This window comes from Haemaphysalis longicornis, unplaced genomic scaffold, assembly GCF_048455015.1.
Source record: "Haemaphysalis longicornis isolate Haplotype H1 unplaced genomic scaffold, Haemaphysalis longicornis Haplotype H1 scaffold_11, whole genome shotgun sequence".
In the NCBI taxonomy this organism is placed as follows: Eukaryota; Metazoa; Arthropoda; class Arachnida; order Ixodida; family Ixodidae; genus Haemaphysalis; species Haemaphysalis longicornis.
Window position 1 is genome coordinate 74,240,016 of NW_027526214.1, and position 26,378 is coordinate 74,266,393.

The 26,378-nt window shown below is 44.0% G+C and overlaps 1 pseudogene; it reads left to right on the forward strand.

Annotated features, from left to right (window-relative positions):
- Nucleotides 1–25,794, forward strand: LOC144160687 (uncharacterized; annotated as a pseudogene).
- The last annotated feature ends 584 nt before the right edge of the window (nucleotides 25,795–26,378 follow it).

A 26,378-nucleotide genomic window follows, 5' to 3' on the forward strand; every position in this document is an offset into this window, starting at 1 on the left:
ATGATAGCGGATGAGTCGAAGGACTGTGGTAAGTTGAAAGTAGCCTTAATACAGACGTTCCGCCTTTCCACCGAGGGCTTCCACGCAGAGTTTTTATTTTACAAACCGGAAGACGCTCAGACAGCCAAGCAGTTCATCGCGCGCATATCCAACTATTTTGACAGATGGATAGAGCATTCCAGAATGGACAAATCGTTCCAAGGCCTTGTGGAGCTCATGATTGCTGAGCAATTCTACCAGCGCTGCAACTGCGAGCTCACGGTGTTCCTGAAAAATGGAAACGGAGAGGGCTGGCGGACACCGTGGAGCTTGCGTACAGGTTCATGGAGGCTGAGGGCCTCAAGAACGTAGCGAAACTGAATTAGGAACCGGTCAAGGTAATAGATGGTCAGAGACAAAAAACTCGAGGGGCGGTGTTTGGAGCACCCAGAAGTGATTTCTTTGTGGTCGGGTAAGGCATAAGGCCACAGAGTGCAGGGTGGAACCCCGTCGGGGCTTCCCGACACCTCAATGTCAAACCTACAGTAAGAAAGGACACAGCACAAAGGACTGCTGGTCGCGAAACTGAGACAAGGTGGCTTGCGTGGTATGCACCAGTGGGAGTTCCCCAAAGCGCACAAAGCAGAAAGGCGAGGAGGGCCAGGTAGAAGCTGGGGTAGACGCGCAGTCTGTGCGGTGATGTTGAAGCGAAAATGCCTCTCGTATAAGGGGAGATGAGCGGCCGACGCCTGTTAGTGTTAAGAGAAGGCGTTTCAGCGGCGGCGATCGTCGGGAGGAGCTTGGTCAGAGACCCGGATATAACTGGAAATAAGGCAGTTATTATAATGGCGGATAACACTAAGACGTCGCTTGCTGAGGCAAGAATCAAAGTGTTCACATCTTACTATTCTGGAAGAATAAAAGCGAAGTGTGAAGAATCCGCTGCATGTTATCTTAGGAAATATGCTTGGTGCAACGAATGCCGATGATCCAGATTACAATTGGAGGTGCAGGTTTAAGTTGAGCGAAAAGCGAGGGGCCGGGCGGGTACCCAGCCTGCCTATTAAACAGCGCTTTTGAAAAGTGAGACTAATTGCAGCAGTGCACGCAAGCGTGACACCTGCAGAGGACAGACGGAACACTGCAGTAGAGGGCCTATTATCGCGAGGGTTGAGGGCAACTGAAGGCTAAGAAGCACACCAGCAAAAAGTGCCTCACGGAAGAGTGCTATCGAAAGCTTGGTGACGAGGTTAGACAAACGTGCAACCCCATGGTATACAAGTTTAAGATATTGGATCGAGTACTGGTTCGCCATTGCACGTTTTGCGGGAGCAGAAAGGTGGATCAGATAGTATTACCAAAGGCCTCCGAGGGTGCGTTTTAAGCCCAGGACATGGTATTACTAGACATGGACATCAGGGATCACGGGGGACAGGTGCCAAAATTGCTTGGGAATTCGTTAGTCGTGTATACGCACTGACGTGCGGTGATGTGTGAGAGCGTGCAGAGAATGTCGGAGGGTTGTCGCTACGGGGGAAATCGCCGGTGAGATACAAAGGCGGCCTAGCTTAAACAACAAACATAATGAGGCATTGTTGTCATGTAGTTGGCTTGGGCGTAGCAAAACAAAAGTCGCCTTCAACCACTAAACTATGGTAAAGACAATATGGATGAGTGTTGTGTTTGCTTTAAAGTGAAAAAAAAGTAAAGATAAAGCTGGTTTAAGTTATGGAGTTGAAGTGGACAGTAATCAGACCTATAACAGGGACGAATGAGTTGTGTATTCGTGTACAGCAAAAATATTGTATAGTGAAAATGCAATGTTGAGATGTGAATAGGTTAGTGGTGGTGTGAGGACTGAAACAAATATTATTGTCAAACGTGACATTTATTGAAGTGTTTGATTTTGATTATGTAGAGCAGACTACATAAGTAGGATGGTGTAAGTGCATGAACTGACAATGTACAAGTTGTGTTGGCAAAGTTCCGATTGAGGAGAACGCAGAGGTAAAACATTGTATAGTTGGAATGTGGAATGCATGCTGGCAATTAAATTATCATTGAACTGTTGATTGAAGTGGAGTGTTTGAAAAGAGCTTCGGCATGTCGGGATTTGAGAAATTGAGGTGTTGGATATAGGAGGGGATCGTTGTTTTAACCAAGTGCGTGTGTTCTGTCAACATATGAAATACAGCAAGTGTGGAAAAAATATAGGTGAAGTGAAGTTTGAAGTGGAAAGTGCGTCCAAAGATGCGAGCAGAGGTTCTGAACACTTGCCTCATGAGAAGTGAGCAATGGTTGTGTAACGAGAGGACATCGGCGGACAAGATAAAGATGTTTTTTTAGAAAAAAACATTTGGAGCGGAAGAGGTAATTGTCAAGGGTCAGGGCACCACTGAGAAGGGATGCTTCAAAAACCCCCAAAAGAAAGAACAATGGAACTGCCATTGAAGTAACTGTGACGAGCGCATCAATGAGAGAACGCCAGCGCCTAAACCCCGAGACATCATTGTCAAATACGGCAGCGGGCAGGTCAGCCAATTAAACCAATTGTTAGACCAGTGGTTAGACCAGCGGTGTGATGAACACATATGGACATTGGAAAAGGCAAAAAGCCAGTGAGAGTGATTCATGGGTGATCCCAGAGAAGGTAAAAGCAGGGCGCACAAAGAGAAATGGGGAGCCAAGAAAACGAGAGCAAGAAACCTCGGAGGCGGCAGGAGTACGTGAACTTCAAGGAACGTGTCAAGGGGACGCGGCCAGGCCATCGACCATGCCATCCGAACCTGGTTGGGAGTAGGCTACTTCTCATCGGCACCGTGGTCCTAGGTGCACAACGAACCTATGTCTTTCTGGCATCCGTGGCATTGGTCGGGCACAAGCACTCAACGTCTACCCTCCGCCGACCTGCGCTTCGACGTCCCGAAAGGCTACGTTCGTGATGAGCCTACCTGGCACCTCCAGTAGCAGCGGCTATCAGGGGCTAGCCACCCAGACAACCTTAGAACGTGCGGAGCCCACGCCGTCCAAGGAGAGGCCATGCACCTCGAACGCCGGCAGCAAAGCGAAATGAGGATGGCTACCACCGAGTCGCGGCCACGAAACGGCTGCAACACGTCAGCGTCGAAGACAGTAGCATAAACCAGTCCATTAGAGACATAGTTGTAGGACACAACTAAGGAGCTGTTGTAGGAAAGACTTCAACTAAAACTTGATATACTGATTAGATTTTAAATTATTGAGTAGAACTTTGTTGCAGAGGGTTTTGGGAGTTTGATTTGAATTGTACTTTGAAATAATTAGGTAGGGATGTGAGGGCTTATTGTTTGTGTGCATTTTAGTTATTCAGTGCCTTGGTTTATAGTTTTCCGAGTGTGCAATAAATGGGCACTATGTTAAACATGCCAACGGCGCTCCTGTGCCCATCTCTCTGAGCTGGTCAAGGCTACCTTACCATACATTCAGCTGACACCTGAAAAAGGGAGTAAAATTATTAGCAAATTTTACATACTTTCAGTCGCTGAAGTTATTTGCACAGAATGCTTCTTATAAATTTTTGAAAATGGGTAATTTTTAGCGAGGTCAAAACATCTCGCGACACGAGAGCACCTACGTAACGTCAACAGAAAAAGGCCACACTGCCGGAATGTCGCAGCGACACAAGGCCAAGCAAACAGCGCGGAGCATTAAGACAGCACAACGATAAAACAGTGCACATTTATGAAAGTGAAACACATGATGAATCACATGAACCACAGAACCAGACCTCTGCCTACTGGCGGTGAGAATAGATTATGTTCCACCGAACAATATACCTTTGAGGGTCAAGCATCGCCTTCTAAATGGCAGCAGTACCCAAACGTGACATGTGTTCCGGTGAACTCTAAAAAAATCACGGGAGTACAAAAGGCAATCCGCACATTCTGACACCCTTTCCTGCATTCTTTCACAATTGCTGAACCTTGAGCCACCCCTAGGGCCGGTATTATTATTTGCCGGGTTCTAATGTAAACGCAATCTGAGATACATAAATAGGCATAACTAGATGGGTAAAACCATTCAAATAAGGCTGTATGGTACCCAAACAGCACTTTCTCTCCACAGAAGGAACTGGCCACCATGGTGCGGTAGTTGCTTTTACTTTCTAGGACGGACTGACTCAACTCTCGGCCCTCACTCCCCCAATTGTGGAAAGCACCCTACCGCGGTGGCGGTAAGGCCGGTGATGCAATCTAAATAGCTAAGAATGTTCGGATCTGAAAAGAAGCCTTCGTTACTTCAATCTGTCAAATTTTACGCCGAACCCTTTCCAGAGAGAGAATCTTAGCTACAATTCAGGCAAACTCGCGAACGCTGGAATGGATATAGCCTCAGAGAAAGACAGGAAAATTTAATAAATAAAATGAGGAAAGTGGTCGGATTCTCAAGTTTAGCACCCCCTTGGAGCGTCCAGCTGTCTCAGCCCGGTGAATCAGCCTACGCTGTTCTTCGGCGCTCGAGATGGCCAGTTGTCCTTCCCACTGCTCAATCTAGGGGTTAGAAATCCCGACAAGTGAGGGGTAGAGCTGGCACTCCCACACCATAAGGCAGAGAGTGCTGGGTGCTTTGCAGAATCGACAGGGCTGGTCGTATTGCGTAGGCCAGATAAAGTGGAGCTTAGTAGGCAAGGGAGAGGTGTTCGTTTGCAGAAGACGCCACTAGCGCTCCTCTTTCTTGCTGAGAGAGGGGTGTGCAGGAGGAAGCGTAAGCGGGGCTAGCTTGTAGTATTGCGTGAGCTCTCGGAATGATGTCAAGGGTATTGCCGTCTCTAGCCAACTCTCTCGCGCCCCTCGGTTGGTTAAGCCTCCAGCAGTCTTGTGGCCAAAGACATTGCCACAGAGACAAGTGTGAGCTGGTGTCCAGGCAACCAATACCCTTTTCTTTGGAGGGTTCTGGATCAAGATCTTTATTGGGGTGTGTGAGATGCGGTCTTGGAGGTACCTCCCACACGCTGACTGAGAATCTGTGATGAATACTTCCGCAGGTGTTTGCGCTATCGCCAGTGCTATAGGTACCTCTTCGGCCTGTAGCGTGGTTACATTCGTGTGAGTGGGGCTTGTGACGTGGTAGTCTATTTTCGTTGCTGTCACCAGCATGACTCCGCGTCTTGTATATTCTGCGACGTCCGTGTAAAAAACTTTTTTGTTGGAGCCATAATTTTTCTCCAGGGCTCTAACTGTCCCCTCTCGGCGTCCTTCGTGGAACTGCGGGTGCATGTTTCTTGGCAAGGTGCTCACTGTGATGTTACGGCGTAGTTCACCAGGGATATTTTCTGTTGATTCTAGAGGGCGATCAGGGATGTTCATGCGCAGTCTCAGTAGAAGGGCCTGCCCGCATCCGTCCTTAATAGCCGGTAGTGGTGATGGAGCATGTGGCCCTCAATCAGCTCGTCCACTGTGTTGTGAAGCCCAAACTCGATGAGACAGTCGTTGGAGGTGTAGGATGGGAAACCCAGCGCTTGTTTGTACACCTCTCGCAAGAGCGTATCAAACTTGTTCTCCTCAGTCTTCGTTAGTAATGCATATGGCGTCACTTAGGTGAACACTGAGACAAAAAATGCCTGGACATATCGAAATTTGTCAGCCTCCTTCATGCTTCTTCCTTTGACAGTGATCCCACAAAGCTTGTGAGCAATCTGTTTACTCGTGCTTTCCGAATTTCTAATCATCGTGGTGTTTGCGCAATCTCCTTGAAAAATTAGGCCTAGAATTTAGATTTGTAGAGATGAGGTAATGGTGGCACCGTCCGACATGATTTGTATTGAAGGCGCATCGGCTCGCCTACCACTTTTACAGTGCACTAGGAGCAGTTCCGAATTTTCAGCTGCGCAGGAGAGCCTAATTCTTGGTATATTTATTCACCTTATCAGCCGCTGTTTGGATGCGGTTCTGCATCTCCCCAACCGACCCCACACAGGTCCACACCATGATATGGTCGGCGTAAAGACAATGGTGTAAGTGGGGGATTGACGCCAGATGTCAAAGCAGGCCGATGAGGCAATAGTGAAAACGAGGTGGGACAAAACCGCTCCTTTGGCCGTGCCGCGTCCGCTGATGGGAATGGGTTTTGTTTGAAAGTCTCCAATCTTGACGGTGGCTTGACGTACGGAGAAAATGTCTCTGTAATAAGTTTACGTGCGAGTTCAACATCCCAGTTCATTGAAAGTAGTCAGTATGGCTTCGTGAGTAACGTTGTGAAAGGCGCCTTTTAAGTCAAGTGCTAGTATAGCATTAGTTGTGTGTCTGTTGGCGCGATCTATGGTGTCCTCCTTCAGTTGCAGCAATACATCTTGCATCGACAGATGCCGTCGAAATCCGTACATGGTTGGGGACAATTGCTTCGTGTCTTCGAGGATGCTTTGCAACCGGTTGTGCACGGCGTGTTCGAGCAGCTTCCCGATACACCATGTGAGCGATGTTTACCGCAGGTTTTCGATACTGGGGTCCCCGTTTGGTTTATTTATTAAGCAGACCTCAGTGGATTTCCATTCGAGTGGTACAGTTCCGCACTCCCAGCCGCCATTGTAGTCGCGCGTAAGGGCTGCGATATTGTCTTCATCGATGTTAGCCAAAGCTTTTTTTTTGTGATTTGTTCCTGACCTGGCATGGTATTTCGCCGGATTTATGAAGCGATGTGTTCACCTCAGCCGTGGTAATGGGCGCACCTAACTGCGGGTTCGGATGTCCCGTGTAATCAGGGGCAGCGTAAGAAGGTAGCGTGGGCAGGTATTTCTCCTGCAGTTTGCGAACAGATCCTCTTGCGATCCTTTAAACTTGAGTATAATGGTCTGAATTATCTTTGAAGTCACGCTTTTGCCTTTTGGATGCGCTTAGGGTCCCCCGCAACCCGTCGCACAACCAGAGCCAGTTATATTACAGGGCTCCGCTGCGTATCTTGAGGCCTGCTAAGAGGGTGCGTCTATTCTTTTTTTAGGTTGGAGTTGTGGCGTTGCCGCTTACACCTCCCGATGAGGCTGCGGTGGGCCTCCCGCTTGGAAAAAAACTTGGGCTATAAACTTGGTGTCTGAACCGTAGTCAGGGTTTCTAGCGTTGCCGATTTAATATGATTTCGAATTGATGAAACCCAATTTTTAATGTTTTTGATTGCTGAGGGAGATTGGGCCGCCCGATGCTACCAGCTCTTTGTCCAGTCTTCGATTCGGGGTACACCAGTCTGTACTCTGTATTCCTCCCCTTCGCCTCCGGTAACTATAACTGCGTGGTGACTACCTAAGTATTCCCCTTTGTTTTCCGACGAGGCTTAAGAGAGGTTTCGCACAAATGTGTGATCCGCGCCGGCGTCTCTGGACACAATGTTGCCCAGTCTGGTACGTGCAGTCGTCAGTGAGGAGGGTGAGCTCGTGCTCTACAATTGAAGTCATGATTTCTTTTACTCGCCTATTCTGGTAGCTGTATCACCATACCGGGTGAGCTGCGTTGAAGTCGCCTAAAATAGCAAGGTACATGCGTCAGTCATCTGTACTGCTTGCTGTAACAGACTGCGGAGTTATGACAGCTTGCTCTTTGGCCTGCAGTACACGTTAAGAATAAATTGCGGTTTCTTTGCCCAGGTTTACGAGGTATCAGCTCTGTAAGAGTTCCTTCCGTTCCGCATTGCCTTAGCGTGGGTTGCACTGCAGTTACTCTCTTGCTTACAAGGCTGGTAGTACCACTTCGTTCCAGGTCCTCGTGTGTGACGTGGCCCGAAAGTGTGCTACACGAATTGACGTCTTGCAGTACGATAACGTCCGGTTTGTTTGTGCAAGACTCAATATATTTTGGGAGTGCCCCATGTTTTCATTTGATGCTTCTCCGTTCCATTGCCATACTTAAGGGCGAAGCTCCTCTTGCTTGAACTCTGTCCCGTCCCTTGTTGCTAAGTGTGCGTAACGCTGATGATGATTGTGGCAGGATGATGCCCGTAGGGATTGGCCAGCCCAAAATTGGACGAAGAGATCAAAACGTTCAATGCGTTCGTTGCTACCCACCCTTTTGAAGGACCCGATTGAGCGTTTGGGGTTGACTTTATCGATTCTTGTTATATTATCTACTGGCGCATCAAATTTGGGGTTTGCAAAAAGGGATATATCTTTAACTGCATTCAAAATTTTCTTTCTGCTTCAGGTCGTATGAATTACTAAACAGTGCTGAATAACGGGTAATTCTGGTTTTATTCACAACTAAGTTTCCTTTTACAGCTTCTTTCCGTAAATAATTTAGTATTTTTAATTTTCCAGGTATTTCAACACCCGATTTAGCCCTGGGGATTCTGCCCTTGTGAGTATGTGCCGAAATCTTTGAGGACATTATCATGATCATCATCAAGGCGGTGACAAAGAAGAACAGGTTCTTCGTCGTCTGCGAGCTCAAGACACGTGCCGGGGGTACGCGACACAAGACGTTCTGAAGAAGGCGACTGCCAAGGTGGCTATATGTCAAACACCAAATTTGCCAGCTAAGCCACAGAGATTCTAATCGTCCCGAACCGGCCCTACATGATCACCACAAGCATAGACGTCGTCGACGGGCTATTCAACGCAGCGATGGGAAGTCTCAAGCTTTGCAAGCGAGGAGTAGGGGTTTTGACGCGCCGGCGCCAGGTTTCGAACCCACGACTCTGGCCGCGACGGGATGTACGTGGCGCTCCTTCCACTCAGCTGCAAACCAAGACGCGAGCATTGCTACGAACGCGCCTTATCTCCTTCACTCATTAAGAAGGGGCGCTCCGTCAAGAAGACCCATAACAACTTCTCGAGTGCCATTCACGTGGCGGCGCCCGGTTTCAATCCCACGACTCCCTGGCCGCGACGGGAGGTACGTGGCGCTGTTCCCACTGCGCTACAAACTGATACGCGAGCATGACTATGAACGCGCCTTATGTCCTTCACTCATTCAGATAGTGCAAGCCGTCAAGAAGAGTTATAACAACGTGTCGAATCTCTATAGGATGTGTGGCCGAACGGTTCACGATTTTACCGTTGAGCGTTTTAGCTCCGCCCATCTCATCACCATTCGCTTCTTGGAAGTGGCGGCTATTTTTGCTCATACCTCCCCATGCGGCTATCCATAAATAGGTCGAGTGAAGTCTGCGTTGTCATGCGTATCTTGCCAGGACGGACGAAGACATGGCTTCTCCTTACGTGAAGTTCACGCCACTCATCCGTTTTGGCTTTCCAGTGTGTCTCGTCTGCTTAACGCAAGGTCGATGAAATGTTGGTGTTCAGCGATCCCATCCGCCATGGTTTGCACCATTTCATTTATCTTGTCAGCCAGCTTCTCCTCTACCCCTGTTGTCTGCATCTCTGGCGTCTCATTACGTCGTGCCATGTCATTCTACGTGTTCTTGTCGTCTATCTTGCACCGCCTCTCCGCTCCTATGCTTTTTTGTGGAGGGGGGGGGGGGTGGTTTAGCCTGTGAGGCAACCGGAGCGATTGAAGCTTCAAGGATTGCAATTATTTCTTAAGGGCTTTTAGTTGCGCCTGCAGTTTATTGCATTCCGCACATAGGGGTTTACAGGGTTGAGTTGTGAGAAGGACAACTTGAGACCACCTCACCTGTAGAGTCCCGGAAGCTTGGGCCCTCATGTGTCTTCTGTCGCTCTCAGCATCCGCGGTTGGTCGGAACCTGGATCTGGAGAGAGATCTCAAATCGTCCCGGGTCTCGTGTCTGGAGTCTCCAGGTCGGTGTTTTGAACGGGACCTCGATCGCCTGTCAGCTCCCGTCGTGCACCTGTCAAGCGACGGCCACTGGCGGCGAAGAGTGGAGCGAGATGACGATCCCAGTCTTGACCTTTCGTCCCACGAGACCAAGTCTTCATATCTGTCCTTGCATGCTCATCTTCTGCCACTTACGTGCTCTTTAATCTTCTCCCAAGCCTGGCGACGTAAGCAGGAATGGCTGGGAAGAGCATCAGAAGAGGCAAAGCTGCAGATAATGACCGCATAAGCTTGGATTATTTTAAAGAGCGTATATTGTACTACAATTTTTGCTGCACTTTTTCCTGGCTGCTTAAGGACCCCAAAAGGGACCAAAACGCAATAAACCGCTAATTTTATTATGTTTCACTGGACCAGAGGTTTTCAAGACTTTACCAAACAAATCTATCAGACGACTCTTGGTTGTAAGCGAGCTGCACACCAAGGTAATATTTTACCACGTAAGTGACTACCGAAATATAAAATACCCAGATACAAGATGTGTATGAAAAAGAGGAACTCATCCATGAGCAGAGTAAACTGAACCCTTTATTTGCCTTATAAAGTCTATAAAAAGCGTTTGACTGAGCGCACACAATTCATGGGGGAAATAGTGACAATATCAAGCAATAGAACAGACATATCTGAGTCTTTTAGACGACATTCATAACAAATGGGAGGGGAGGATACCCCTTCACAAGCATACACAGTTTATCGGTCGGCAAGGGCGTACCACAAAGAGTTGTGATCTTGCCGAATGTATTCACAACATGTGTGCAGGTAGTATTCAGAAAGCGTTTCTCAAGAAACGTGAGAATGCCGCCTAATAGAGAAAATGTATGAAATTAAGCTTTCTGAACAACGTACTCTTGCCATGTGACTCTGCAGAACACCTGCAAAAATGCTGGTGGAACCGTGGAGCTGAAAATAAATATCTATATATTGGAATTAATGAAAAACGCCTCGCTAAGGGCTTCACATTCCGCAAATGCAAAGGAACAGTAGGACAAATTTATCAGCATAAATACTTTGGATACATTTTAGTATATACCACCAAAAATGACAGAGAAGTACGGCGCTGAACGGGTATACTGCGGATGCTTCCTGCAGGTTATAAAATTTAGGTAGAAATGTTAATTTAATTAGCCAAAACTCTGCGTCAAAAACGGACGTAAGCAGGAGGGGTGGTTTTACATTGGGTTAAGGCCAGTTGTGGAATTTCTAGCGGGTAAAAATTGTGGAAACAAGGCAGTACAGACCTATTTAGACCATGTTAAAGAATTGTTTTTGGAAATTCAACATTTATTTAGGCATTTCAACATACTATTTAAAGAATTTCAGGGGGGAGTTTATCCAAGTCGGGTATACTCCGGGAAAATTGAACACGAAAATGGGTAATGTACACTGATACAGCCGTAGACTTAGCGCAATGATATTGCCTTATGGGAAGAGATGATAACGAATTGAGTTTGACTATGCATGAAGTCGTAAACTCCCTCCTGCTAAATGAAAACTAAATTTCCGCATGGTTATTTTCTTCGAGATTCTAGACGTAGGGGTGCTTAAATTTCCTTTATATTGATTGTGTTGTCAAGAGGGTGATATCAATTGTATATAGAACGAACCGCGTATTATTATTTTTTAGGATTATAAAAGCCTGTTATGTATAGAGGCCCCAAAATGCGGATACGTATTGTAAACGTATTCGTATTACTTGGTTATAACAAGGAGTTTATGTTGGAAGGTGTGCGTTTCAGTTGCAGCAAACCCAGTGTTCTCCGAGCTGACGCGCGTACTTTACGATGTGTGCAGACCAAGAAAAATTGCTATTTATCATACCCCAACGTATTTTCAAATGGAGATTTGAGACATAGTATGGCCATTACTTGTGTAGTGGTAATGATACGTTTGGTTTTGGTTGGTAATACGCATGACTACGGTTTGTTTCGGCGCAAAGATACAAATTGCAACAGTCGCACCGTTTACCTATTGCTTCAAAACTGTCATTTAGAACTTGCTGATTTTTTAGAGAATTAATTTTGCTGGAAAACAAGACGTCGTCCTCGAATAATCTAAGCGGAACGCCTTTGTTAGCACAGTTTGTTTATTCCATATTAAAATCAAGAGAAGTAGCAGTCAGAGGACACTGCCTTGCGGTACCCCGGTGTTTACAGGAAGACATTGTGAATGAGTTTCCCTCATATTGACAAAGCTCATGCGGGAGTGTTAATAGGATTTTAACTAGTAAACAATAGTGGACGGAAAACCCAGAAAATAAGGCTAAATATGACATTGATTTAGAAATTCTACCGAAAGCTTTACTGAAATCTAAAGAGACTACGTTTATTTGGCCTGATGCATCAAGAACAGCAGATAAGAAATGGACGGAAGCAATTAGCTGTGTAGTGGTAGAAAATCTTTCACGGAGCGTGTCCTGGAATTGTGATGTGATGTTTCTAACTTTTAAAAAGTTGAATATGCAGTTTGATAAGTTGTGTTTCAGGAGTTTACAACACAATAAAATTAGTGATATGGGCATCTAATTTATTAGAATGGCAATACGTTGTTTCCTAAACACTGCGATCACCCCAGCGATGCGACATTCCTTCGGCACACTACCTTTGGAATGAGATAATAAAAAAATTACAACTAGAAAGCACGCGAGGAACTCGGCATACCCACTTAAAAAGCGTTCCGGACAGTTTTTGGACCGCGCGATGATTTTTAAAAGGCATAGAAAACACGCTTTCCAAAGTATTTACCCCGATCAACCACGACAGAGTTATCATTTTATTGTCGCACAGACCGCGTCAGAAAGCACCGAATGAAAATAACGATCAAATTCAGTCGCGATTTGCTTCGAATCTCGGATAACGTTAGTTCCTACTTTAACACAGGTGATTGGATGGTGTGTACTCTCTTCCCTGGTCCAGCTTTTTGTGTTCAGCTCCAGTCATGAACCATTTCCAACTATCCCGGCTTTTCACTGTTCTACAGCCTACTTATTTCTCTTTGTTGACCTGAAGCTCCCGCCAGAAATTTTATACCTTGGTTTTAAAAAGTGCGGCAAGGTCACCCGGAATAAGTGGTGTTTGACGGCACGTATTTATTTTGCCAGTACATTGTTAAAGTTCTGAAGTAGGGCACTTTTTGGTGCGGAGTACCTTAGGACCGCACAATGTACGTCCGTATCCATGCTCATAGCATTTAAAATTGCGAAAAGCCAGACAGGAAGCGGTACAGGCAGGGTTCGAGCCTGTGTCTGATAGACCAGACAGAGGTGGTACCAGTCGTATTACCCATTGGGTTATTTTGGTGAGTTAGTACCCGAGAGTCAAATGACTTACTCGCTAGCCTGTAACGGTTCTGAGTACCTTAGGGCCTTTTATTGTCCGTCCGCGTCCGTCCAACACGGCACCGTTCACTGCGCAATGTTCTCATCAGTGTTCTTGCTGCAGGTCCTTTTGTGTGCCTGGCCTTCATGTTCAGACAACTATCTTATCGAATGTACGATAAGCGAACTTCAAGTGGACGCAAGCGCACTACCCGTCTTCCCGGCGTTGCTCGGGGCCTCATTCGGCGCCTCCTCCTGCGCACCCTATGTGGCTAGTACGGCTCTTCTAGCCTGGAAACCAGGGACAGCCGAATAAGTATATAAACGCCTACCAGAGCTGGAACCAACGGGACACGGCACCATTCACTGCGCAATGTACTGATCACTGCTCTTGCTGCTGGTTAGTTACCTTGATTGCTGCTGTCTAAGAACGTCAAATCGATTTCTCTTTGCGGTTTCGTTCCACCTTGACTTGAAAGACAATTTGCATTGAATTTTAGTGCATGTAGTGGTTGCTTACTACCATGCTGTACTTTCACATTTGCTTTTGGAGCTGTCGGAAGACGTTGAATCAAACCCCGGGCCCGTCTCTGAGTCCTGTACTCAGACAGATACGTTTGACGTCTCCGCGGTTATACAGCCCATTAACAGGGATGAATCTGGACAGAAAAAAATTTTGGCTAAATTAGCTAATATTTAACACAGAGAGGCGAGAACTCAAGAGGCGATACAGGACCTTTCCGCCGGGGTGGCCTCGTTAGAGAAGAGTAGACTTCCGCCCGATGCAGACATGCTGCAGCCACAGATATATGAGATAAATGAATTACGAAGACGTACGGAAGACGTGGAGAACAGGTTACGCCGTAACAATCTTCTTTTTTTTGGTTTCTCGGATGATCGGGCTGAAACATTGAAGCAGTCCAAAGAGCATAATATTGCTTTCTGCTCTAAAAAACTTGAAATTACCATCGACCAGATTAACATTGATCAAGCTCAGAGGATTGGCGCCTTGCAGCATAACAAAGACCGCCCGAAAGAGATGCGGTGTTACCGGCATGGTGCAAAGCTGAAAGGAACAGATTTTCTGTTCGACAAGATGTGTCTCGGTCGGTGCAAATGGTGCAAAAAAGGATCCTTGAATTTGGAAAACAGCAGCCTCTAAAGTACAAATTACGTCACGACAAGCTTATCATCGGCGAAAGCGTGTACGTTTATGACCCAGCGTGCGATGGTATCGTTCAGTTAAAAAGTAAAACGGGTGAAGCCTCTTCGTCCGACTGTTAGCCTCCGACTGCTAGCCGTACGAGTTCCTGTGTTAATTCACAATCATCTGGTATTAATGTTGTACTTGTCAATTGCCGCAGTATAAAAAATAAATCAGATGAGCTGGCTGCACTGTTACCATCAATTAATCCAGATGTGGTTATTGGATCACAATCGTGGCTTGATGATACAGTTTCAAGTTCTGAGGTTTTTCCTGATAACTACGTTGCTTACCGTCAGGGCAGAAACGCTCATGGTGGTGGTGTTCATACTTGTGAATAAGCATATACCCAGCCTGTTTCTCGATATTGGCAATATAAACTGCGAGACGGTATGGCGTAAGGTCATGCTCTCTTCTGGATTATATCTTTCAGTTGTCATCTTTTATGGCCCAGCCTGTGACAGAAGCAATGAACCTATTGTTGAACTTTCCAACATCTTGCATAAAGTAACATTTTGTTGGCGACTTTAACATGCCATATGTTTGTTGGCGAAATGAAATGCCTTTGTTTTCTTCTCAGTCAGCCCTTTCGAAAGCTTTCGGTGATTTATTTATCAGTCATGGCCTCTTTTAGTTTGTTGAAAACCCCACCCGTATCACTCCTTCCACAACCAACACTCTAGAACTTTTCTTTGCAAATTCACCGGATTAAATACGAGACGTGTTAACCATACCTGGTATTAGTGACCACGAATGCATGACGGCTCGCATAGTTTGTACGTATGAGGTGCAACTTTGGTGAGGTGCAACTTTGGTAGCATATCGCTGGCCTTAGAGGAATACTTTGAAACATTTGAATCCCTTAGCGCCTCGTCCAATATAGATGATCTGTGGTCAGTGCTCAAACATAAACTCTTAACTATTATCGACCTACATATCCCGTTTAAAATACTTTCAGCTAAACAAAGGAAAAATTAACCGTGGTTCACAAAGGAAATACAAACTCTAATAAATAACAGAAAACGCATATTTAAGAAGTACCATACGCCGAAGGAAGTAGGTATTCACGCTGCCCTAGAGCAGGTGAATATTAAAATAAAGCTTAAGATCGAAACTTCCAAGAAAGAGTTTTTCCTCTCTCTTGGTTCAAAAATAAAACATAATCCCAAAGAGTTTCGGGAATTTGTTAAATCTAATCGTAAAGATAATACCAGCATTCTATTGCTAACGTACGATGAAGTTTCCGTTTCTGCTGATGCAGACAAGGCTAACTCTTTAAATAATTACTTTGAGTCTGTTTTTTCTAAGGCTGTTCCCCAGGATATGCCTGGCTACTCATGCCATTCATATGATAGCATGCCCAACATTATAGTAGACAGTTGCGGGGTCCTCAAGCTTCTTCAGATCCTGAAAACTAACGCTGCTCCGGGCCCAGATGGTATCCTAAATATTGTACTTAGGTCTTGTGCCCCGTTCTGACTATGTATCTTGTGTTGTTATATAACTTATCTTTAACGTATTCTATTCTTCCACAAGAATGTAAAATTGGTAACACTGTCCCGTTGCACAAAAGTGGCCCACCTAACTCCGTATCAAACTATAGACCGATTTCGTTGACAAGCGTATGCTGCAACATTTTGGAGCACGTATTGTATTCGAGCATTTTTCGTCACCTTCAAAATACTACTTTTTTGTAGATTATCAGCACGGCTTTATGGTAGAGCATTCTTGCTCCACTCAGCTGATCGAATTTTCCCATGACGTGTTGAAATCTTACGACCGTGGCCGTGAAACTTATTGTGTATTACTGGACTTTCAAAAAGCGTTTGATAAGGTTTCTCTTGCACTTCTTATGCAGAAACGGTCTTTTCTGGTATTACCCGAAAATATTCTTTAATGGCTCCACTGCTACATCAATGGACGCTATCAAAAAGGTGTTGTCAATGGAACCAAATCAGCCATAAAATCTGTTTCTTCTGGTGTTCCTCGGGTGTCAGTGCTGGGGCCATTGTTATTTCTGATATTTATTAATGATATAGGCAAGGGCATTCAGTCAAAAATCAGAGTTTATGCAGATGACTGCGTTTTATACAGAGAGGTTAATGACCATTCGGATAAATTGGCGCCACAATCAGATATCGACCAAATTCATTCATGGTGCTGCACATGGTGTATGCCCTTGAATATCAGTAAATGCCAGCACATTCGATTTTCTAGAAAACAGATGCCTCTCCCAGCTAAATACAGTTTGAATAACGTGCCCATTCCACAAAAAACGAATGTAAATATTTAGGAGTAATATTTTCAGCTGATCTAACCTGGAACCGTCACATTGAAGCCATGTATTTTAAAGCCTCGTCAACTCTTAACTTCATTCGTAGAAATTTTAGACACGCACCTCAGGAAGTAAAGGAACGGCTATACTTGTCAAATATTCGGACCATACTCGAGTACGCATGCATTGTGTGGGATCCCCACACACAAAACCTTATCGACCGCCTAGAATGAATTCAGAATCGTGCTGCTCGATTTGTAACTCATATTTACCAGTAACCTACAAGTATTACTCAAATATAGAGCTCGCTTGGCTGGCCGACACGTTTTCGCATTTGTTTCCTTTGCGATGTATACCTTCAGCGCAATGCCGTTATCAGAAATCTATATTTACAACCACCAAACTACGTATCTACTCGGCGAGACCACCAATTTAAGATAAGAGAAGTAGCTGAGCGTACCTCAATTTTTATGAATTCTTTCTTTCCACGTTCCATCGAGCATTGAAATCACCTTCCGCAACATGTCGTGGGGATGATAAGCGACGATAATTTTTTTGAATGGTTAACCCAGCATTTACTCAGTGAATAGTAGTGCGTTTGTGCTGTACCCTTCTTGCAATGTTTTAAACATCTGTCTTGTATATGCCCTGTTTTAAGCCATGTTTTGTGACTTTTTATGTCCTCTTTCATGCCTTGGTAGCAGTCCTCACCACATATCGTGCAATTGCTAACTGTGGTGCTTATGCCTATTTGTTTTCATATTGTTGTTTGCTTGTACATTTTAATTACTTCTTTGTTAACTTTTTCCGACTGTAGCATTTGAAACTGTTAAGCGCAATTCTTTATGCCTTGTGTGAATGCCCCCTACTGTAATGCCCTCGGGCGAATGTAGGTACCCGAATAAATAAATAAATAAATCTGTGCGCACACCACCATCACGCGGAAATCCAGCTAAATTTAATTTGAACCGTTAGTTGCAGTTTTATTTAGTAAATATTCAAGGTGCTACTCACTGCTCAAATCAAATGACCGTCGGGGAGCAAATCGGATGTCACTCGCGCCCCACTCGCGCCATTATCCAACCAAGTTGAGATGCTGCCTTTTTTGTTGTCGCCTTGTCATTGGCCTAACTTTGCGATTTAAACGAATGATATCCCTGTATATTAAGAGGTTTTTGATTTTAGATGTTTTGGTTTTGTCTGAAATAATATTTGTCAGACAAAGACGCAAATACACTCAGACTTTTAGAGATACCTAACATTATTGCTAGAAAACTTGTCACATCCCCGAATAAGATCCTCCAGGATCAATTCATCATTACCTCTAGTATTTTCTTTAACCATTTGGCTTTAAGGGCATCTGGTCAGATAGATATATTACAAAATATGTGAAAAGAACAAGTAAGTGATCACAAAGCCCATTTTCTACCGGTGTTTGGACATTACAGAAGCTTTTGGTGTAGAACACAAGATCCAGAACGAATGCCGTATGATGTTTAACGCGTATTGGAATGCCTACTGCTTGGTCAAGATCGGATGCCAACGTAGTGTAAAAAAAGCAGATCGTTTGTACATGGGGAATTTATCCCAGTGAGTCTGTGGGACAAAGAAAGTGGAACGTACAGACAGATGCTGGTCTAGAAAGTAGAGTTCAATATCAACAAGTGTGAATAAAAATACTTAACACAAAACAATAAAAGACTGTACATGAGCAAAAAAATATACAAAAGCCACTGGGAGAAGCCAACTAGTTGGACATCGGCTTAGGTCAAGTTCCACGAAAATATGCAATCTCTTCGAGATGAAGAGGCACGCTTGCTTGGCTGGCACACTAGATTACTCTTTCTGCTATGTGTAAGACCGGGTACAGACTGTTGTGCTACTATAGTAATAACTTAAGAGCTTGACGTAATTTCACGTCTCACCCAACCGAACTTATTGAAATTCCGTTTTTTACGCCCGTACATTGCGGTATAGGTTTTCTGCCGGTAGTGTGAACATACTTTAACGAGTCCGGTTGTTCATACGTTGTTTGTTCATGGTGCATCAATAAAATGTCAAGGGGAGAAAAATCCGTGGCTCTTCAAAAAATGTAAAGAAAATGGTATGATGGGGTCCACCTTATGATGTCTCATGTTCTCTAACACGCACAATGAATATACTTGTGTTCCACTTGCTCTGTCTTCATTTGGGTTCGCGCTGGTTTTATCCAAGAATATGTCTTCCAAACTCGCCAAGCTTGAAACACACCTGGAGAGCGATAGGCAAATGAAAAAAAATGGCGGGGGCGGTACCAGCGTCACCACGTGGCGGAGGAAGCGAGCATGCAGCCGCCGCAGCGGTAAGCGCGTGCCACAAAGGAAAGGCCAGGTACAGTGCACAGCAGCATGCTATGGAGGAAGACTAACATCCAGCTCTGGTCGTTCGTTCAACTGCGATGCTCAAAACCCCATCCGTCGTAAATAGATGATGGAGATGCAGTGTATTCATTGAAAACTTGTGTGTGTATCATTGGTAAACCACACTTGAACCACAACTCACCAATGAGTCCTGCCAGGGCAGGGAAGTACTTGCTATTACTAGGGTTAACCAAAGCTAAACCGTAGCAATTTTTATTTAGCATAAGGTCGACGCATACATAGACGGTTCGGTCGGCGCAAACAAAGCCTTCTGCTTTGTTTTTTTCTGTGGTTTTTGCAGCGACTGGCCGCATGAGGCTGTCATATCGGTTTACGAAGCGAACTGCGGGTTGTTTGTTTTTTCTTTTGTATGTCGCACAGACTATCTTATTTTGATAGTTCCACTAGTTCGTCCGATGGTTACTGTACTAAAATAGTCAAAAATATTCCCCATTTATATCTGCCGTTACACAAATAGTTCTTAAGAGTTATAAATGCTCCCCTGACCGCCACTTTAGTATTTTATTCCCCGACAGATGTCACCAAATTTACGTTTTACTCCATTGTCTACGCTCGTGCAATCATTGAGTTTTTAGCACAAACACAATCGCACCGCAATAAACTTTAGTTCCTTGAAGAGAACTGTGTTGTCCTCAACTACGGGCAATATACTTCACCCTACGTACCTTGATAAATAATAAAATACTGGAATCTGTTTTGGAGGAAGGCATATCCATCCTTACGCTGAGACAGTAAAATGTAAAATTTGTGGTATTTCCTAGAGTTCTTTTCGCAACGGATATATGTTCTTGCAAACATAACAGAAAAATGAATATCATTGTAACCCATAGAACGCGTTTAATAGCACACAAAGCAAACTTGGGGTATAATAAAGGAATGATCGATAAATCATGTTAAGAAAAACGTTTTCTTGACATGGTTACTGTATGCATTGCGGGTAACTTGATTCAATTCATAAGGGTAAAATCTGGAATAGCTTTTGAAGCTTAAAGCATACTCTCTTTTACAGATATTACTTAGGCATCATAATTTTTGTTTGTTTTTATTCCGTTTTTTTTTAGTTTAAAAAAAATATTTTGTAGTTAGTACATAAAAGTCGGTCTGGGGGCTGGCATAGAAAATACGAAAACAACTATATAAGACGGGGCGAAGTGATGTCAACTTTATTTGCAATACACACAGGATTGTAGAGTGTGGTAAAAAGAGCACTAGATAGCTTAACCTGGCCCATAAGCCTTTGTGCAAGAAGGCAAACAATGTAACCTATTCACAATTGACCGGCAGATATAAATTATGTATGCTTACATCTTGCTGAAAGCAATCAAAAATAAACACCGACAAATTCTCACTTTTCTAATTAAGGGTTGTGATCTCAATGCACGCTCATCAGATCATTTGTAATTCTAGAGAGTGTCAAAACCTTGCACACCTAAGAGGAACGCAATATCAAAACAATACAATTTTATGACCCAAAGAAACAAAGGTATACGTGGAAGGTAATGACTTGTTTGCGTAAACACTTGCTGGAACGATAATTTTTTTATATCTATTAGGCAGCACAGGTAGGTTGGGTTTTAGCGATTGTATTTTGTATTTTTTATGAAAGCGGGTTCGAAACCTCGGTTCAAGAGCTCTATTGTTTCCATCTGAATTGTGTTGCCGTAGGAATAACAAAAGTAGTATGAAGCCCTAAAATCACATCGGAAAAAGAAGGACCAGTGCTCTATTCGATATTGTACGTTCAAATGAAATAATAATATCTTTTGGAAATAGGTCTCGAACGCTTTACATTTCTTCCTAAGCGGCCTTCAGAAGTACAGTTTTTTATTGATGTTTCGTCGAAGTTGGATTCTAAACGAGGCGGCAGCAGCCGACCTGAGACCAAAATAGAGCATACTACAGTTGCATTTTGACATTCACCGGTATCAATTCTCTACACAGGATAAAGAGGCCGCTGCGATAGACAGCCGTCGACACAAACATTATACATGAATATTCTTACTTATATTGCAAGAAAGTGTCATGCCAAGAACTCGGTGCATACAACATATTTATTGTCCCGGTCACAAGGTGATATTTTGTGCAATACGCTCAACACTGCATTCTAGGCCTGAGAAGGGCGGACTTCATTTTAGTAGACTTAGTTAGATGGAGCTTTCTGTATACCATTTTATAATGTATGTCGAGTAATGTTACACTGTAGTATTGGGAAATCGGAGTCCCCGCAGTAAAGAGCAGGTTGCTGTTATCTGCCTGTATGAAGGGTTGTGAAGTAACGTAAATGTATACTATATCTTTATTTGAAATGGTACACGACAACGAACCTAGCGCACTACACTGTCATACACATCTCCGTACTGGGGGAGACACTGACGTTTGATACCCTATACAAACGCGTTCAGTTATCATATTTAGGCAGCATGCCAACACACTTGGAGGTCTGGCGCGTATGCCGTAACAGAAACATTTTGTTATTATGATATCGTGACTAAGGCATTCGAATGTTCTCATGAAGTTGATAAAAGGATCAGACGAAAATATTCCACAGCTGATATTTTGAGCCCGATGCCTCTACAGCGCTAATAGGCTGGTAACGGTAGACCGTTCCCTGCGAACCGCATGTGTGCATACAGAGTATTTCATTCTTATTTAGACAATCTGTTGCGCGACAAAATATATTTTTAAGTCGTTAAAAAAGGTGGGCAACACAGTTGTAGGCACAGTGTTAATTATATTATATTTATCACCGCCGTTATCAATTACACGTGCCATAGGTCATTCGAATCTTTAGGAAACGTGCAATTCGAGACGTGAAATTAATGAGTAGGTCATTTCAGAAGCAATTTATTCCAGGACTTTTTTGCTGATGGCATGTGAGTCGGGTCTTTATTTAAAGCTTTGGGGGTGTTGAAATTTCTCAATGATTAAAAACTGCTGTTTCCTATGTGGATTACAGGAAGAAGATATACATTGGACTGCGTTTTAGCGTGGCTGGGCGCTGATGATGTGGCTCATGAGCTAAAGCTCTGTTGATAAAGTGCCAACTGAAGTAGTCGGCAGGCTGCTATCGTTTGAGGACTATGCTTTTTTGTATTTTGGTCAAGAATAGTATTTATCATTTTCCTACTCTGTAGGTACGGGCAATATTATTAGAAGGTGAAGCGGTTTATATACTAGGACAGTTTAGCTTGACTTAGCCTTCCGTTAGGTTTATTTCTTATTGGTTTGAATTTGTAGACTCTTTCCTTCGAACCAGTCGTCCCAAAAACGTGGTAAATGAGTCTTATATACTCATCTCTGTGTTTCTCTAAGCTCTTGAATTGTCCAAGACTTCCTTAGTCAGTTCTAGTGTTCAACAGCAGTGAAAAAAAATGCTTGCTGTAAATGTGGATGACACATTTCATAAATATTGCGTACGCCTAATTCATTCTTGAATGTGGTTTATCACGCAGCACCAAACACACGTGGTTATCTCCTACTAAACTGGTTCTAATCTGTTCTCGGAAATGAATAAAAAGTAAATAAATTACTGGATTTTTTGGTTGTTCCAGGGTAAGTCAAATACCGGGCAATCGTCACAAATATCTGACGAAAGCATGGCGGCAATTCGTATATTAATGTTAGCGTTTGCAATGAGCACGTAAAGACAAGATGAGCTCTAAAGTATAACACGCGTAGGTGTGGTGATACCGCTCAAAAGGCCAGACAAAACCACATACGCGACATTACACGTACGAATATTTGTTATGACTAACAATTTAGATAGTAAAATCGACTCCACATACAAAAAACGGTTTAGGGAAACACTCCAGCCGGCCGTAAAAAACTAGAGATTTTTCAACGTTTGCCTTGAAAGGCGATATACGTTGATGTAGTTTACTGGTAGTTTTTACAATGATTTTGTATTACCACTAGCAAAACTATCGCACTAGTTCCCAGTGGGGACCATTTCTCGCGTAAACTGCGCCACCTCCTATTTTTCTACTCGTTCAGTTTCTGGCAAATGTCTGTGCCGGATTCTGGTAAGCAAGCGAGCAGCATTTTGACTGATGTTGTGGAACGATGGTGAATTCGAATTGAAAACTCAACTGGGGTAGGAATAGGTCTTTTTGGACGACTGTGTTTACGTCAGAACGGTCGTTGAGGTGTAGGGCACAGGTATTAGAAGGAGCAAGCCACTTAAGGTGCTAGGCCACATAAAAAAAAACCTTTTTTTGAACAAAATTGATTTTTTGCTTTGATGTTTTCTATGTGACCAAACCTTCAAGAATATTTTGCAACAAAAACTATTTTCCTATCATAATTAGATCCGGAGTTACAGTACATTTTTCATAACACGCCCTCAAATTCTAACACCGAAACCAAAACCAAAACCACATGACATCAGTTCAAAAAGTAAGTGTTTTTTTCGTCCATATTAATAATATTTCAAATACTTTCTCATTTTTATCAAGGCAGATGTAGTGAAACATAGTTTTGCGTTTGTAAATATTTCGAACTGTTGAAACGGCCACAAGGGGGGCGAACGACGCCCGTGGCATTGCTCGCCGAATATCTGTTGTTTTGTTTACCACGGTGGCTACGTCAGGCTTCGTTTCGTGGGTTTTCTAATTGCTAGTGCAACTAGGACCGTGTGTTAGGCCATCTAGACCTCATTCCGATCGTCATATCGAAATTCAGAGCACGCAAAACCAGGAAGCGCAAGTTTGCCGAAGAGGCTGTCTTCGAACACAGAAGACGCGGGTGTTTCGGCGACTGCCAAGAAGCTTGGGGACATCGCAAAAGCCTAAGAAGCGCCGCTAGAATATTATACGCTCCAGGGAAGCAGAGTACATGACATTTCTATTCTTTTTAATCTGTTTTTATCGCTGGCCTGCAGTGAATGCTTGAAGACGTCACTGAAGTTTGAAGAATATGCTCTCTAAACGAAGGATATGCGCTATTTGGGCAGCCGTGTGTACAGCAGGGATTTAGAGAATTTCGAACAACGGAACGGACAGCCTCCTACGCATGCTGCACCATCTGGTTGCAAAATCAGTTTAACTGCGCGCGTGCGCACATCTTCGAGAGCGACTGATATTGTGGCTTACATTTATGGGAAATGGTAGATAGAGAAGCGACACCCATCATTTATTTTAGGAACCTTTTCACGCTGCGTTGCCACTGTGTAGGTTGATCGTTGAAGAGCATCAACCTAGCTGCAATCAGCGTGCTGCGCTCTTGGCTCCCGAATTTAGTAGATAACATGATGGTCATTGGCGACAGAGAATAACAAGACGCTTTAAAATAAATGTCCCGCGTAGCTTCTTTATCAAGGATCTCCCCTAACAGTACACCACACTCTCAAACGATTTTAAAGAATACGCTTGAGCGCAGATTACTGACAGTGCCACCAGATGGTGCGACATGCGTCGGCGGCTGTGTGCTCTGCTGTTCGCGTTTCTTTTAATCCCCTCTGTACGATTGTGGCTTCGGGCTCGTATTCGATTCATCGAGAAGAGTGGCGCATGCCAATGAGAACAATGTTCGTCTGATTAACGTGATGAGGCAGCTATGAGAAGGGCGCACAGGTGCGGAAACATTTTCTAAAGTTAAACATACCTGCCCTTCCACGTCCCTCGGCCTACGACAATATATCGTCTAGGCTTTCGGCTGCGGCCAGAGACGTGGCGTCCCAATCGATGATTGATGCTGCTGCGGAAGTTCGTAGTGTTGTGGGGAGTGCTGCGTGTGGCGTTTTAGATGATGGAACATGGCAAAAGAGTATACTTTCGTATTTCAACGGCTGTAAATTGGTGATTTCAGTCGACACAGGCTAGGTTATTGATGTAGAGGCCCTTTCTAGCTCATGCAAGTACTTCAAAACAACAATCAAGTTGAACCTACAAAGTGCTGAGTACCAGGAGTGGAAGGCCAATCGCACTTCCTGCCAAGCAAACCATGAAGGAAGTGCCAGCACTATGGAGACGGTTGGTCTATACCGAATATTTCAAAGGTCGAAAAGATCCAGGAGATTGAAATACCTGCAATACCATGGTGATTGGAATACTAAGAGTTGTGCGACGGTAAAGACATGTACGGAAAAACAGTGTCCATGAACTTGAATGCATTGTGCATGTCCAAAAGCGCGTTGGATGCCTCCTGAGAAATCTCAAGAAGACAGTTCGCTGACTTGGAGGTAAAGGGAAGCTCACAGATGCCCTCATCGACCGCCTGACAAACTATTATGGCATTGGCATAACAGCTAATGTGGGGAACATTTCTGCAGTAAACCAGGCAAGACTAGCCAGTCTGTTTCACTGCAGATCTACAGACAAGCACTCGAAACACGGCCTGTGCCCACTCTTTCCTGAAAGCTGGTGTGGGTACAGAAGGGTAGAAGCACTCGGCCAAGGGAAGTATGTGCACAAAGGAGGGATTCCAAACGACGGGCTTAACACAGTGAAAAAAGTGCACAACGTTGTGTGTTCAGATGAACTTCTGATGAAATGTCTGCATTGAAAGACACAAACTGCAAATGAGTGCTTCAACGGTCTCAGATGGCAGCGGGCTCCCAAAGAGGTCTACGTAAGCTTGCCTACACTATTGTTTGCCTTGAATGAAGCTGTGGCACACTTTAATAATGGCAGTGTTAGCACCATGGAAGTCCTGAGGAAGGCTGGAATGGAACAAGGGTACTACACGACAAAAGCTAGCATCACCAGAGAACAGCAACGCATCCAGAATGCACAGCGCAGGTCAACTGGTGAGGCAAAACAGGCTAGAAAAAAATACGAGCAGCTCCACCAGCTAAAGGAGACTGTAATGCATCTGGCGAGGTACCCAGCTATAAACTTGGTTCATTTTAGGTCTCTATGTAGTTTTCTCACATGATTTGCTAGCTCTCAAAACTTTATGTTTTTCTCAAAAAAACGTTTTTCTCCAGCTCATGTACCGGAAACTTTCATAACCTTTTTCTGGCTGTGTATTTTGAACTGAAATTTAAATGCTCATTTCTAACATATATACCTGCGCAATGAACCAGAGTAAAAAAACGGTGCTATATTTTAGAATTCAGAACTTATTTTGCAAGTATGTTTGGAAAACTTTGTCGTTTTTTTTGTTTCTTTTTAAACACAACTCTATTATTATTTACTGTATAATATTTGTCCTGGTTGAATGCATAGCCTGAGCATTTGGCTACACCAATGCCGAAGTTTTTCTCAAAAAGGCCTTTGATTAGTGAGTTATCACAGCTGGCATGACTAGCACTTTTAGCCCATTTTTAACTAAACATTACCTGGCAAAAAATAAATAAACGACATTTCGCGCTCAAAACAGCTTGGTTTTGTAAATAAACCATGCTTATTATAAAAAAAAGGTATACCAACCCTAGCTGCTTTAAAAAAATTTTTTTCGCTGGCCTACCACCTTAAATTGAGGAGGCAAGGTA